We start from the raw sequence: 6,255 nt of genomic DNA, 5'->3' as shown, positions 1-6,255 counted from the left end.
ACTGCCCAAATGGAATTTACAATTTAGTACCCTTAACAAACAAGTAAACACATAGATGTGTAATTATGTATTTAATACATATTTAAGGGGGGGGGAAGAACAGAGCAGAATTATTCCTTCATTGCATTTATTAAACACCTAATAAATAAAAATTTCTTGGTAATCTCAGGGCACTCACTGGTAACAAGATCATCCTTTTCCATTCTTTGGCTCTAACTTGCAGTGCTAACCGGCAGATCACTGCCTTTCTTGACCTTGGCCTCTCTGTCTGTGAAATGGGCATGGTAGCCCTCATCCTCTCTGCCTCAGAGGCTCTTCTAAAGATGAGATGAGATGAGAAACAAAAGTTGTATGATTGCTGAGAGACCCTCAGTGAGCTGCATTCTAACGAGATAAATGTTCTTTTGGGCTAAAAGTGCAAAATTGCTTTATAATTCATCACTGAAATGGAAGCATCTGGCCAAGGAAATCTGAAAGAAGCAGCAACCTTTCTGACCAAAGCAATTGTATCTAATAGCTGGTCTCTGGAGTCCCCTCCTTCATTTCTAATTTGCCCATTACTTTGAGTTTTATTTTGAAACACGTCAGCCTTTTTTTTTTTTTTTTGCACGTCTGCTTTTTCTATTTTTACTTTTGATCAGAATAGAGAAAGAAAACATTATAAATGGTAAATATCTATTGTTGGACATTCCATCATACATATACACACAAATACATACATATCCATGAATTTATTCACCAATATATCTTTTAATTGTAGTTGTAGCAAATGAGTGAACCAGAATTATATAGGAGTTGTACAGGAGTTTTACAGGCAACCTCAGAAAACTTCAATTATTCTACAGATGAATGAGATTTCCACCTGGTTTATGAAACAGTGAACCCAGGAGCCAAATCCAATCATGTCTTGTCCTGTTTAAAAACTCCTTAATGACCTCCCAATGCCTTCTCTATAAAGACCAAGCTTCTTGGCATAGCATTGAGGTCCTCCATGATCTGGATGTTGCTTACCTCTCCAGCCTTGCCTCTCACTACTCACATTCTTGAGCTTTATGACCTGATAATGCAGGTGTCTCATCTCTGGCCCTTGCATAAGCTATTTCCTTCTCACTAGTACACCATCCAGCTTCCATCTTTGTCTAACTCACTCCTTCATCCTTCATGTCTTTAGATGACCTGTCTGCAAAATCTTCCCTAGACCTCCAAGACTGGGTTTGGTGTCCCTCATCTGTGATCCTTCAGCACCTTTCTTCTAAGGTAGTTTCACATTACAATTTCAAGAAAATTAAAGACATAGTTCTCATACAAATCCATCACGAGCCTATGCCAAAGAATTATTTAATTCATTAATGAGGGTGCCAGCAGGGTGAGAAAACTGGATCAAAGGAACAGATGAGAAACTGATTTATATGTGGTCAGTGAAAGAAAGACTGCCGACCCAAGATTGCTCACTTAGATGCAAAACTAGATATAATGTAATGTCCTATAGGCAATAAAATCAACCCTTAGGAATTGCCTTTTCCAATGAACACACATCATCTACATCTTTACTGGACAAAAATTGTTTGCAACTTACCAATTTCCTATAAATTAAAATCTTAATGTTCAAGGACTAGACCCTATCTAGTAGCAATAGTTAGCCAAATCAAGGGCGTCAGATGACTTTTGTGGTGGCCTATTAGACAGTGCGTTAGTGTGACATTGAAAGGGCACACTGTCATCTTTCCAGAATTTTTCCTTTTACTAAGTAGCATTAATACTCTGTATTATAATGACCTGTTATCTTATTTGAAATTCCCAGCAAACTGAAGGCTTCTTGGGACGAGATTGTGTTTTGGTTCACTCTTATAGCCTCCAAGCTCAGCTCAATGCCTAGGATGTAGTAGGTGCTCAGATAATTATTGTTGGATGAATTAAAAGGTTTTTTTTCTTTGAGAATGAAATTACCCCCTCCAAGGAGCTTATCAGTTTCCCAGAGATCAAGTTGCCAGTGGTGAGAAATCTGTGCAGTGACCACAGCCCGCGCCCCTCTCCAAGCCAAGCCAAGTGTCCCCTGTGGCCTGCAGCCCCTGATGCATTCCTCCTGCTTCCTACTGCTGCATTGTCACCCTCACTGTCACCTTGATGAGCAGATATGGGAGGCCAGGTGAGAGAAGCTCATCTCCTGTACTGTGTTTCCATTTAAGAATCAGAAAGAATGGGTCATCCCCTGTCAAGCCCCCTGCCGGTCCCCTGTTCCTAGTCCCAGCAGGAAGGCTAGAAACCTCAGCCCTCTCTAGCTGGCTGCCTCACATCTTTGTGCTGCTGGGAGCACAAGGGCTCCTTCTATTCCTGGATTCCGCTCCCTGAGGACAGCTATTGGGGCTGCAGGCACGACGCTCATCATTCTAATAGGCTCACAGGGCAGCCTGCTTTTCTCACAGATAATGAGCCTGTATCATTTAAATCAAGACTAATTTATGCACTTAAATACTTGTTGCCCGAATGGATAAACTGCCCTATTTGTGACTTGTTTTTTATTAGCACAGGAGGCAGGTAAAAAACATCATCAACTGATGGGAGGTGGGGTGGAGACAGGCCTAAATTTCACTTATTCAAGGTCAAGGAGCGTCCATGAATAGGAGGGATGGGGGTGAGGTGCACTTCAAATAACTCCAAGTCTTGAAGCGTCTGAAAAGCTCTGGAAAAAAATGAACTTGAAAGAGCACGAGTGAGAGTGAGTTTATTGCTATGTGTAACACCTTTGTCAATCTTGGGGCGACCTTGGAAACATTTCAGGCAAACAGGGAGTTATCTGGGCAAAAGTTGGAGACGTTTTGGCAAGCGGTAGACTCCAGTAAGCCCAGGGGTGCTGGTAGAAGGTAGACTGGGACTGTGTGAAAGGAGAGAAAGCAGAGAAGTAACAATAACGCTGCACCAAAGGCTTTGTATTTCTTAGAAGCAGAGTGGATCGCTGGGATCCACTAGGGAGCCAGTGAAGTCTGCCATCATAGTTCCCAGCTTCTTGCTGCTGACCCCTCCCCTACCCCACGAACCCCTGTCACCCTGTGTGCTCCCTCCTGTTACCGCCCCCAAGCTCTGGTGTAGCCACTTGGCCCTTCATTGGGAATTGAGAGCTATGTGTTCTCTCTTGCAGTGGTATTTACACTTAAGCTTTTTCTCTCTGAAAAAGGAGTCGAGTGGCCATATAATTTATCACTCATCTAGAAGCATTTTAGCACCCCTTAAAATGACACCAGAACAATAGTAATAAACCAGAACTGTCCCAGAAGGGTTGGACCTAAGTTCATCCTAGGAATTCAAGGCCTTGCCTCCTATGTAAGGAATTGTAGGCATCACTGAGCAGGTGAAGGGAGGTCTCTGATTCTTTCCCAAGGAGAGGGTCATGGGAGGAAGTGGTAGGGAGTAGAGACGTATTAGAATGTTCCTAATTGCATATAATGGAGTATCCAGCTACCATGGGCTTAAATTAAAAGGACTTAATTTTTTTCATATAGCAAGTAGTCTAGAGGGAGGTGAATCCAAGCAAGATCAGTGTCTCAACCACGTTAGGGCTTCTCTGAGGATCTCTTGGCAGTCTTCCTCATTATTACAGGATGGCTGCCAAGGTGCTGTACATTATGTCTTGGCAAAAGTTCATTCAAAAGTAGGAAGAAGGTGGGGAGGGTATATAGCTCAGTGGTAGAGCGCATGCCTTGCATGCTTGAGGTCCTAGGTTCAATCCCCAGTACCTCCATTAAATAAATAAATAAAACTAATTACTCCCCTCCCCACTAAGACAAAAGTAGGAAGAAGGAGATGCAGCTTTTCCTTATATCTCTTTCTTTTATCGTACAGATTTTATTTTGCCCAGAATTCTCCCAGCTGAGTTCCCCTCTAGTTTAATTGGCTGATATTGGGTCACATGACTATTCCCAGAGCTACAAGGACAGCTGTGAAAATGAGAAACTGTATTTTCTGCCTTTGTGATGGGTGATGGGCTCTGTTGGCCTGGAGAAAGGGTAAGCAGCTGACAATGTCTACCACAAACAACCTTCCCCTAGGCCTTGCACTAGATCTCTCAGGCAATGAATTTAATATGCCTGACAAGATCTGAAATGGTAGCCATGAATCCATTTATATATCCCCATTGATTGCCATGGTGTTTTCAGAAATGCTTTCTCTTCTTTTCTGATTGATCTTCTGATGCCCTTGGTTCCTAAGGCTTTATCTGGAAGTTGTCCTCCTGAGCCTGACAAGAAGTCACAGATCTCTTAAGTGGGGGCTCTGAGCCAGACTTGAGGCTAATTCATTTACCCTTCTCCATCAAGTGGGTCCTGTTAACACCATTTAACAGATGAGGAGACGGAGTTTTAGCAAATTTTGTAACTTTCTCGAGGTTACTAAATCTCCCAACTCTCTCCTTAATTCAAATAAGGACATACAGAGTACAGGTTTTGCAAATACTGATAATTTTATTAGCAAATTTATTAGTATTATTATTAAAGTTATCTCTTACTCCTTACTCCCAAGTCCTTACAGGTCCCATGTGATTTCTTCTTTCCTCTTTCCTTTGTCCATTTTCCCCCTCAGTCACTATGCATCAGCAATAACGGGATTTTTTTCCTGTTTCTTGGCTGTCCCAAGCTCTTTTCTGCCTCAGGACCTTTGTACCTGCTGTCTCCTCTGCCTGGAATGCTTCTGGCCCAGATCCTCCCTTTTCAAGTCTTAACTCAAAGAAGCTTTCCCTAGACACCCTAATTAAATTGTTCCCTTTATTTTCTGGAGTAGCACCCTGAGTATTTCTGTAATTGAGTTTATCACTGATAGTATCATCTTATTTGCTTATTATCTCTCTCCTCCAATCTCTGCCAAGGCATTCCTGAGAGCAGAGACTTTGTTCTTGATTTATCCTCTTTTAACTAGAATGATGCCCAACAGTAGTACCCCCTAAGATTATAGATTACAGTAGCAGAGATAAGGAAAACACTGGAATTGGAGACTGAATATTTCATTTACAAGCCACATAGCCTTTGAGAAGCCATTTGAGCTACCTAGCCTCAGAGTTCTCATTTGTAAAATATCAACTAGACAGCCTACCTCACAGAATAATTTTGAGGTTCCCATGAGATCAGAGAGGCAAAAGAGTCTAACATGGTACCTAGTGCACAGTAGGTGCTCAGGAAAAGGTAGTTTCTCTGGAATCCCAGGCCAGTGCCCCTCCATTCTGCCATGTTCTTGTGGCAGTGTGTCCCTTCACAACATGACTGATACATCACTCCCAGCAGATAAATTTTGCAAGGTCGTGTTTTTGCAGACTTGGTTTCTTATGCAGGACTACAGGAGACCCCAGCAATAAATGAGAAGGGCCCTAATACTTCATGTGTGAATCCCTGGTTCGGAGTTCAGAGTACAAGCCCCTGTAACTGGGGTCCTGAGCCAGCCAACAAAGTCCACGTTGAACCTACACGCCAATGAGGCACTGATGGAGCAATGTGGGGAAAGGGTATTGCAGGACCCGGTAACTAACCAGGGAGAGAACCAGCTACCTGCTATGTCAGGAATCAGAGCTGTGGAGGGAAGAGGAAGTGGGAGCTCATCTACATCAGCTTAGTTCCAGGGAGAGGAAGGGGCTTCTCCGGATGAGGGTGCCCTTTGCTTTCCACAGTTGAAAGGCCCATTTGGTGGTGCCAGGCTATGAAAGGAAGGAACAACTGGAGATTGCAAACTCTGCCCTACCTGTCTTCATAGGCAGTAGGGAATTGGGGTTACCAGTGTGGGTTCTGGGGTCACAAAGACCTGGGTTCAAATTCTGGCTCTGTCCCTTATTAGCTCTGCTATGCTAAACACATAAATTGAATTTCTCCGAGCCTCATTTCCTCGTCTGTAAAATGAGAATAACCACAGCACCTAAGGCATTAAGTTGCTGTGAGATTCAAAGAGGGTAATTCATGGGAAGCTCCCTGCATAGTTCTTGACATAAACTGAGGTTCAATAAGTTTAGCAATTCATACCAATTTATACAGTCCTGGACAGAGAAAATTTTTGAGGAGTGAGAGACAGTGGTATATAGCTGAAGGCAGGTAGTTTTGCTTTCTCTGCTTGTCCTTTTCCATTTTGCACCCAGGCAGGATTTAGTGTGTAGTCAGCCTTTCCACCCACCCCACTTCAAGACAACCTCAGGCTACAGAGTTGAAACTTCTTTCACAGACACCAAATTTTCCATCTCTGGCTGCAAAAAAGGAGCCTGAGAAAACCCTACAGCCTGCATTTGCT

At 43.0% G+C, this 6,255-nt stretch overlaps 1 non-coding gene across 1 annotated transcript; it reads left to right on the top strand.

Annotated features, from left to right (window-relative positions):
* Positions 1 to 3,661: 3,661 nt before the first annotated feature.
* Positions 3,662 to 3,736, top strand: TRNAA-UGC (transfer RNA alanine (anticodon UGC)). The gene has a single exon. It is a non-coding gene; the product is annotated as a tRNA-Ala (tRNA).
* The last annotated feature ends 2,519 nt before the right edge of the window (positions 3,737 to 6,255 follow it).

This window comes from Vicugna pacos, chromosome 12, assembly GCF_048564905.1.
Source record: "Vicugna pacos chromosome 12, VicPac4, whole genome shotgun sequence".
NCBI classification, from domain to species: domain Eukaryota; kingdom Metazoa; phylum Chordata; class Mammalia; order Artiodactyla; family Camelidae; genus Vicugna; species Vicugna pacos.
The sequence above is the reverse complement of the archived record's forward strand: the minus strand, read 5'-3'. Positions and strand labels throughout refer to the sequence as shown.